The 9530-nt window shown below is 41.5% G+C and overlaps 1 pseudogene; it reads right to left on the reverse strand.

Moving 5' to 3' along the window:
• Nucleotides 1-5287: 5287 nt before the first annotated feature.
• On the reverse strand, nt 5288-9057 carry LOC139640795 (actin, alpha cardiac muscle 1-like; annotated as a pseudogene).
• Nucleotides 9058-9530: the final 473 nt, after the last annotated feature.

Consider the following 9530-nt stretch of genomic DNA (forward strand, 5'->3'; position numbering starts at 1 on the left):
ATCGAGTGCATCTGCATTTTTGAAATATTGTTCATGAAACTGAAGATGAAATGAAAGGAAGAACATGAATCTGATTGGCTGTTGGCAGTGACTGTGGAGAGCTCAGCTGTGGCGTGGATGTTGTTGCTCACAGTGTGAACGCACAGTTCGCTTTTTTCATAAAAGTTAGAATCAGCTGTTTTTTTGACTTCATACTTTCTTTATTTACTGTTCTGATTCCGGCCTGTTGACGCTGTTTCCTTCAGTTTCAGCCTCTGAAGCGATTGCAAGGCTTTGGAAAAACAGTGAAAACGACATCACATATTTTCACTGCAGGATTTTCTGAATGAGTTTTATATTTCTATCATGGTTCTTGTGGTATTTGTTCTATGAATATGTTTTGTATTGTGTTTTTTGCTAAGCTGAAGATAATTGAAGCTGTTGAAGCAATTGCTGTCTTTATATTTTTTTTGCATTTTATTGTGGATCATAATTTCTTCTGTTTACATGATTTGTTCAGGGTGAGATGTATGAAACACAAACTATTTTAATGAAGGAATATTTAATCAATAAACATTTACAAGAAAATTAATAAATACAATGTCAAGCAAAACTAAGAGAGCCTGAAGTGAGACAGTGCCTTCTCATGAAAACCAACAGCAAAGAAGATATCATTATCATTATTATTATTATTATTATTATTATTATTAGAGAAGATATCTTTCCCTTAGCTGCAATAGGAGGGAAAAATATTTTGAATAAGAAACTTAAGGGCATTTTAAGAATCAGAATCACTAAGTGCAATAAATTGACACAAATCTGTCTTGTTGACATTGATGCAGAAACATTCGGACACAAACGGAACAGGAACAAGACACTGTGAGTGCAAGAGATATGATTAGAGATATGATTAGAGATATGATTAGAGATATGATTAGAGATATGATTAGAGATATGATTAACTAAACATATCAATCTTCAGATATGCATTCAACATTTTCTATTCAATAATCCCTGCAGTTAAATCTGACCTCTTTATGTTGGCTAAACATGGAAAACAATCAAATCTGAGTCAATTAGAGTTAAAAATGTGATTTGTTGAATTATTTAACTCCAGCTCTGCCCTGCTGTTTAGTTTCATGTGTTAAATAATCCACATCTAGCCTCCTGAACAGCAGAGCAGACAGGTACACAGTGCAGTCGACTCCTATATAGTTAATAATGGTGTGATGCTTCAAACAGGCCACGCCCACAAAGTGCGCTACAACAGCTGTTCCCCGCTCAGTTTCTACAAACAAAACAATAAATTAATATTTTCTGTGGTTGTTTTTCTGTGTTCTAATAATTGATGTGAAATGTATTTGGTGTTAATCACATCTGTCTGATGATCTTTATAATTATTAATTAATTATCTGGAGTCACAACATTCTAACAAACTTCTGTTAGAGAGGAGTCATGTTAGCATGTTGAGACATTTTAATGATCCTGTTGCTGTTTGACAAATTATTTACACCAAATACATTTCACATCGAATATTAGAACACAGAAAATGTTGATTTATTGTTTTGCTGATAGAAACTCAACAGGGTTTTGTGTTCCGCACTTTGCAGGCGCGTCATCGCCATTCTGATCCATCACCTTTTGTTCTGGTCAGATACGTCAGTGGTTCTCAACGTGGGGTCCGGGGACCACCAGGGGTCCTTGAGGGGGCTCCAGGGGGTCCACAGCAAACTGATGAATTAAACTTCAGCATTATTTAATTTACAAGAAGTGAACACAGTTAGAGAATGTAGCAGAATGATGTTCTGATCAGTTTCTCTGTTCTCTCTCCACCTACAACACAGACAGTCAGGGAGTTCTGGACTAAATCATATGAGACAATAAAAATATTCTCAGATTTGGGTCTGAGAGATTTTGTCTCTTGTCCGTGGCTCTAATGTGGACTAAATTAGTGTTGTTGATATGAAAAAGGTTGAGAATCACTGATGTACGCCATGTTCAGGTCTCAGAGGAAGAAGTGGAACAACAGAACAACATCTACAGTTTGGATGTTTCACTGGAAACTCCCACAAGATGGAGACTGTAAAGTGTAAAGTGTAAAGTGTAAAGTGTGAAGTGTAAAGTCAGCTGTAAACAAACTGCAGCAGATATTTCTCGCTTTTCATAAATCAAGTTGACTGCACAGAAAAATGAGTCAGAAATTCTGAGTTTTTTCTCTGAATATTACCCCTCTCTCCCTGGCTGCGATAAAAAAAAAAGTTATAAAATAATAATAGATGTGAGGCCACATTGTGAAACTCTTTGTATTATTTGGTTTGGGGATGCAGAATGGCTCAAGTGAAGCAGCTTCAGTCGTACGAGCCGCAGACTGACTTCCTGTTCGTCTCTGAGCGTGTTTCAGTTTATCTACCAGCAACTCTGTGTGTGTGTGTGTGTGTGTGTGTGTGTGTGTGTGTACCGGCACATGTATGTGTATGTGGACATGTATGTTTTGCTGAAGACGAAGCAGTGTTTTCCAGTCTGTTTTCCACCGCTGCCGTTTTGGAAATAAAACACCAACTGCTGCTAAAACCTGAGTGAACTTTGATTTCAGTCTTTTCACATCCAGACAGCAGCTTTGCTCTAAAGTGGAGACGCACACAGAAGGTTTTCTGAGGCCAAAACCGAAGAATCTTAGAACAAATGCAGGAGCAGAACAGGTTCAGCTCTTCAGACAGGTTCATCTTAAGATAAGTAAGTGGTTTTTAAAGCTCCACATGGTGTGCAGCAGGACTCCCCTCTTCCTCTGTGGTGATAAAGGAGTTGGATGGTCTATCTAAACATGGTGAAAGTATCAAAACTAAATCCACACAATCCATATTAGTGCAGCGAGCCTCTAAACGAGCCGTTTGGACTTCCGTAACTTTGTGACGTCACAAAGGTTCGCTCATTATCATTTTTGTAAGAAATAATAGACTAACAAAGTGTTTTTTTCAAAGCGGTTGAGCGGTTGTCGTCGTTTATTACCGGAGAGTTTTCCCTACCTGTAGCCGCCGGGCCGCGGCGTCTCACGTGTCACTCTGGAAACGGTTAGCCGATCGGAACGGAGGGGTCGTTAATATTAATGAGCCTTAAAGACACAGAGACAGAAACGGCCTGTTCTTGGTAAGACTCAGAGAGATGCTGGAAAATGAACGTGGAGAAATGGATTGAGAGTGTTTTTGGTTCATGACACCACACACACACACACACACACACACACATACACACACACACACACACACACACACACACACACACAGCTTTGAATGGACAGAAAGACACTAAATAAAACTGGACAGTGGAGGATATGGAGCTTTAAACAAACCACCATGCTAGTTTCATTCTGTTGGTAATTTGACAGTTGTATGAAGTGACACACTCATAGAAAAAAAGGTCACAAAAATGCCAATTCCTGAATCGGCCAGATATCGGCAGTAAAAATAATATTGGACTGATATGATGCTTTTCACAGCTATCAGCTGATCCTGAAATATCAGTGCATCTCTACTTTAAAGGAAAAAACAAGAAAAGTAATTTTATTGAGACGAAGGCTAAAGGGTTAAACTCAACTCTTTTTCTCATGTCAAAATATTATTCAGATAAATGTGTTGTAATTGTAATGTTCCAGAAGATGTAGAATACACACTTTTAAACTAGGAAATATGTAGAGGGAGACTGGGCAGGAAGGGGAACAGGGAGAGGAAGCAGAATATAGATCAATAAATAAAAAGGTAGAGTAATGTTCATGTGAAGCTGTGGTTCACACTGTGGTGCAGCAGGTGGCAGCATGCAGCTTTTGTTTGCAGTCTGCCAGTAATTCAGAGAAGAAGAAGAAGGAAAGGCAGTAAGTGGAACATCCTGCAGAACGCTGCTTCAAACAACAGATTTCATTTCAACAACAGAAACCAGACTGTAGTTCTACTGATCAGTAGATCCCACTAGATTCAGACACTCTGAACACTGCAAACAGCAGGGGATTCTGGGTAATCTAAGAGAAGACCAACAGGCTGAAGAGGGAAACTATTATTTAGAAAATCAAAAGTCATGAGTGTGAAAGTCGAGATGTTTTTGTGCTAAAACTGAAAACTGCAGGAAATTGTCAGCGGTGTTCCAGATCCACTGGTCTCCATGGTAACTGGTGACCTTAGCTTGGATGCGTCAGCGGTCGCTCGTAGCAACGGCAGATGTTGCAACCAGGAAGATAAAGTGTAGCTGACCTCGCAAATGACTTTATAATTGCTGTGTCGATTTTAACTCTAATTTCATTAAATATTCTTATTTTGATGTTGACAAACCAACCAGACATGGAGTCACGGAGGATTATTTTACATCTTATCTGACAAAGTTTCTGTGGAACTTTGTGGATCTTTGAGGAACCGCAACACACTGCAGGACCATGATGCAGAGCGGCAGGGGGCGGAGTCAGAGGGACGCTGAGGGTCTGCAGGTTTCAAAATCCAGAATCCAAAATCCATCCTGAATTTACTGAAGCAGTCAGTCAGGCGTTCATGTGCTTCAACACTTTTATGTACAACAGGCTGCTGTTTTTAGCTGTATCTGTTTGTTTTCTAGTTGTATCTGTTTATCTCTTGTATTGCCATTCATTTCTATTTTTTATTCTTTTTCATTCAACTTTGTTTTATTTAATTGTGGTACTTTAACATCTCTGTCTCTTTGGGTTTTATTCTATGTGAAGCACTTTGCAAACATTGTTTTAAGAAAAGTGCTGTACAAATAAAGTTATTATCATTATTATTACTACTGTCACTCAGAGGTGTGACCAAGTCAACTTTGCTCAAGTCTCAAGTCAAGTCTCAAGTCTAAATGTAGAACAGCAAGTCAAGTCAGAACAAATCAAGAGTCCAGTATCAATTTAATATCTTAAAGAAAACTAAATATCTAGGACTTTTCAATGCAATATGGTTTTAATAGGATAAAAACTCGGTAAGAGCATCATGAGTTTGATTTCTATAATCAGTTTCAACTTCAATAAATTCAATCATTCCATACAAATTCAGAAAACAGAATTTAAATTCAGTCGTCTGCTGGAACAAATCTCATCACTTTCAATCTGAGTCATTTACACAAACACAAGATCTCAAGTCAAGACTTTAGAAACCTTTTCAAGTCATCAGAGTACAAGTCAGAGTCAAGTCCCAAGTCACCAGAACCCAAGTCAGGTCCAGTCTCAAGTCTTCTCTTCGTGTATCAAGTCAAGTCGAGTCCCCACCTCTGCTGTCACTTCAGTAAAATATTCAGACAAAATGGACGCCACACAGTTTCTTGTAGAGCTCTTTATTGTCTTCCTGGGCATCAGGTGTCTTTTCCATGTTGTTGACATCAAACCACATTCGGTTACTTTCACTTTCTACAGGTTTTCCAAAGCAGAACAAGGCGGAGGAGGAGAGCCAATCACCTCCTCCGCTAATCTACCCACAATCCAACAGTTCAACAGACAATGGCTTGACATTATATACTGTATTTCTATATAAATGTGTGTGTGTCTCTTCTTCCCCAGGATCGTCTCCAACAATGGAATATAACACCAGCGGGCAACATTCAAGCTTTATTCATTCAAAAATATAACACATATTTTGACAATGAACAGTAACAAAATGGAGGAAAGGCAGTGCTGTAGGTGGACGAGGAGGTTTGGGGGGCGGGTGGGCGGGGTTAGCGGGTTTTGGGGGCGGGGTTAAGGTGGAGGAGAAGCGCCACATTCACAGTTTTACAGGCAGCAGAGAGGAAGGAGGAGGAGACTCTGGGTGAATTTGTCAGGTCTTTAAGGCACTTGGTGATTCAGACCGAGGGAACGAGTGTGTGTGGGGGGGCGGGGGGGGGGCAGGGGGGGGTCAAGCCGGGGCGCGGCTCCCCAAAAACACCTGACATACTGTAAAGATGACATCATTTCCTCTGTAAGCCTTCACAGGACAGACTGGATCTACTCTGGACTTTTTTCTTCAGGATGTTTCGGGGAGCCGGAGCCCCGAAGCTCGCTGGCTTGTGCTGAAACGAGGCCGTGCTGGACTGAACTAGGCTAAAGGCGGGGGCTAAACGGGGCTTTGGGCCGGGGCTAAAAGGGGGGTTCGGGGGGTTCGGGGGGTTCGGGGGGTTCAGATCCTGGTTTCTAGAAGCACTTGCGGTGGACGATGCTGGGCCCGGCCTCGTCGTACTCCTGCTTACTGATCCACATCTGCTGGAAGGTGGAGAGCGAGGCCAGGATGGAGCCGCCGATCCAGACTGAGTACTTCCTCTCTGGGGGGGCGATGATCTGCAGGGGGGGGGGAGGGGGGGGGGGTTATTCAGTGTTTTAAATTCATAATGAAACAGCATGTTGACAGCATGTTGCTTCCTTACTGTGATGTTGTCACTGTTTTCCAGAGGGAAAACAAATTAGATTTTGATATAAAAAATACAAGAAAATTACAATTTAATACTTTTTTTTGGCATTTATTGTCAATTGGTGAATATTATGATGATGACAGCTTCTGTTACTGATCCCAAATAGATCCGTATTAATAATAATAATAATAATAATAATATTTATAATAATTCTGATAATGATAATATTGTTATTAAAATTATTGTTGTTGTTATTATTATTATATGTAAATATATATGCTAAATACAGTACTGTGCAAAAGTCTTAGGCACCCTAGATTTTTTATATACATTTCTTAGAAGTCTTAGATGTTTATTTGTTTTCTGCATTAGTGTGTCAGTAGACTGCTGTTTATTATAAATGTTTGATATTCAGAAACTTTTCATTTCATTAGTTTTGAAAGCATCTTCGCTTTATAGATTTCTTTGACATATGCCTAAGACCTTTGCACAATACTGTATATAATTCTATAGATAATTATATGTATATATCCCTATGACACATAGGGCTATACTGTGTGTTGCACCTTGATCTTCATGGTGCTGGGGGCGAGGGCGGTGATCTCCTTCTGCATGCGGTCTGCGATGCCGGGGTACATGGTGGTTCCTCCTGACAGAACGTTGTTGGCGTACAGATCCTTCCGGATGTCGATGTCACACTTCATGATGCTGTTGTAGGTCGTCTCATGGATCCCGGCGGACTCCATACCTGAGGACCCATAAGACCAAGAAACCATCAGCTGAAGTTCACCACACACTGACCTGGGAATCCACAAGTTCCCCCGTTTTTAAAGAAAATCGTCTCCATCTTTGGTCCTAAGTGACAGAGGTGGAAAAGTCCTCAAATCCTTCAACTGAGTGAAAGTGTCAATGGAGAAATACTTCATTAAAAGTAAAAGTTCTTCATTCATAAGCTGACTTCAGTAAAAGTCTAGAAGTATTAGCAGTAAAATGTTCTGAAGTATGAAAAGTAAAAGTCTTCATTCTGTCAGAGAGTTAAATTATTGAACCTGTCAGAAGTATTTTAATGTTCGTCTAACTGCTCCAGATCCTGTTGGAGTTTAACCTCTAACAGTGCAACATATTTAATGAGCTCATTCAGGTGTGTCAGGTGTGTCAGGTGTGTCAGGTGTGTCAGGTGTGTCAGGTGTGTCAGGTGTGTCAGGTGTGTCAGGTGTGTCAGGTGTGTCAGGTGGAGTGTCTGACCGATGAAGGAGGGCTGGAAGAGCGTCTCGGGGCAGCGGAACCTCTCGTTGCCGATGGTGATGACCTGTCCGTCAGGAAGCTCGTAGCTCTTCTCCAGGGAGGAGGAGGAGGCGGCGGTCGCCATCTCGTTCTCGAAGTCCAGAGCCACGTAGCAGCTTCTCCTTGATGTCGCGCACGATTTCCCTCTCCGCTGCACACAGAGGAGGAAACACACCGAAGCTGTTAGACCGAAGAACCTCTGGAGTTCAGTCTGAAGCTTCACCGGCCTTCAAACTCTTTTAATGTGCAAATAACTCTTAAGGAACAAGGGAGGCTTGATTTTATCTTAAAGTTTCTGTGGATTACAAGAAATACTTTTAAAGTAAGTTGACACCAAACTCTCTGTGTCTCTGCCAGATCGCTCCGTCTGGTTTAGCATGCTAACGCTTTAGCATACAGTGTGTTCAGTAATCATAGTGATTAGCATCATCTAAAGCAGTGGTTCTCAACGTGGGGTCCGGGGACCACCAGGGTCCTTGAGGGGTTTCCAGGGGGTCCCCAGCAAAATTATAGTCATAGTTTCACTGTTATCTCTCTACCTACAATACAGATAGTCTTGGAATTCTGGACTAAATCATATCTAACAATAAAAATATTCTCAGATTTCGGTACAAGGGACAAATTGTCATCAAATGGGGGTCCGTGGCTCTAATGTGGACTAAGTTATGGGTCCTTGAAATGAAAAAGGTTGAGAACCACTGATCTAAAGTATGAAGATAAACCTTTCAGTAATCCAGAGTTGGTGTTGGTTTTTATTCTCTGGACTGTAGATTCATAACTAGTCCAGGATTGTGTAAAAACTGTCTGGCTAACTATGCTAACTGAAAAACAAGTACAACAGAGATCTTCTACTGTTGAAGAGTTTTCTTTTGGTCCAAATTCATGTCTGTTTCTATGTCTAAGTCTGTTATTAAATGAACAAACCTTCGGCCTTAGAGCTGCTGCAAGTTCTTATTTTCTCACTTTTAGCATCATGCTAATCTCCTGTGATACTTACATACTGTATGCTAAAGCACAGAGACACAGAGAGGGTTTTGGTGCCAATCCTTTATGATGTTGGTGATGAGACAGATGGACAAACTAACAAAAAGTCAGACTCATCCTTTAAAGATGTGATATTTTTTAGTTTTCTTCCCCTATAGACCACAGATGTCAAACAACACTGACATTAGCATATCCACACTCCTAAAGTCTATGTAATAAAGAGTGAAGTGTGTGTGTGTGTGTGTGTGTGTGTGTGTGTGTGTGTGTGTGTGTGTGTGTGTGTGGTACCGGTGGTGACGAAGCTGTAGCCGCGCTCGGTCAGGATCTTCATGAGGTAGTCGGTGAGGTCGCGACCCGCCAGGTCCAACCTCATGATGGCGTGAGGCAGAGCGTAGCCTTCATAGATCGGCACGTTGTGGGTGACGCCATCACCAGAGTCCAGAACGATACCTGGAGAGAGAGACAGGTGGAGGGAGAGAGAGAGAGACAGGTGGAGGGAGAGAGAGAGAGACAGGTGGAGGGAGAGAGAGAGAGACAGGTGGAGGGAGAGAGAGAAAGAGAGAGAGAGACAGGTGGAGAGAGAGAGAGAGAGAGAGACAGGTGGAGAGAGAGAGACAGGTGGAGGGGGAGAGAGAGAGAGAGAGAGACAGGTGGAGGGAGAGAGAGACAGAGACAGGTGGAGAGAGAGAGAGAGAGAGAGAGAGACAGGTGGAGGGAGAGAGAGAGAGGTGGAGGGAGAGAGAGACAGGTAGAGAGAGAGAGAGAGAGACAGGTGGAGGAGAGAGACAGACAGGTGGAGGGAGAGAGAGACAGGTGGAGAGACAGGTGGAGGGAGAGACAGGTTAACACACAGAGTTAAATGAATTTTAAATGAAGAAGCTTCATAAACTGGTTTGTAGTGTGTTGTAACTTTAATAAAG

This window comes from Centroberyx affinis, unplaced genomic scaffold, assembly GCF_046629955.1.
Source record: "Centroberyx affinis isolate AG114_WGS23_722 - 3 ecotype Tasmania unplaced genomic scaffold, CSIRO-AGI_Caff_v1 ptg010664l_1, whole genome shotgun sequence".
Taxonomy (NCBI): domain Eukaryota; kingdom Metazoa; phylum Chordata; class Actinopteri; order Beryciformes; family Berycidae; genus Centroberyx; species Centroberyx affinis.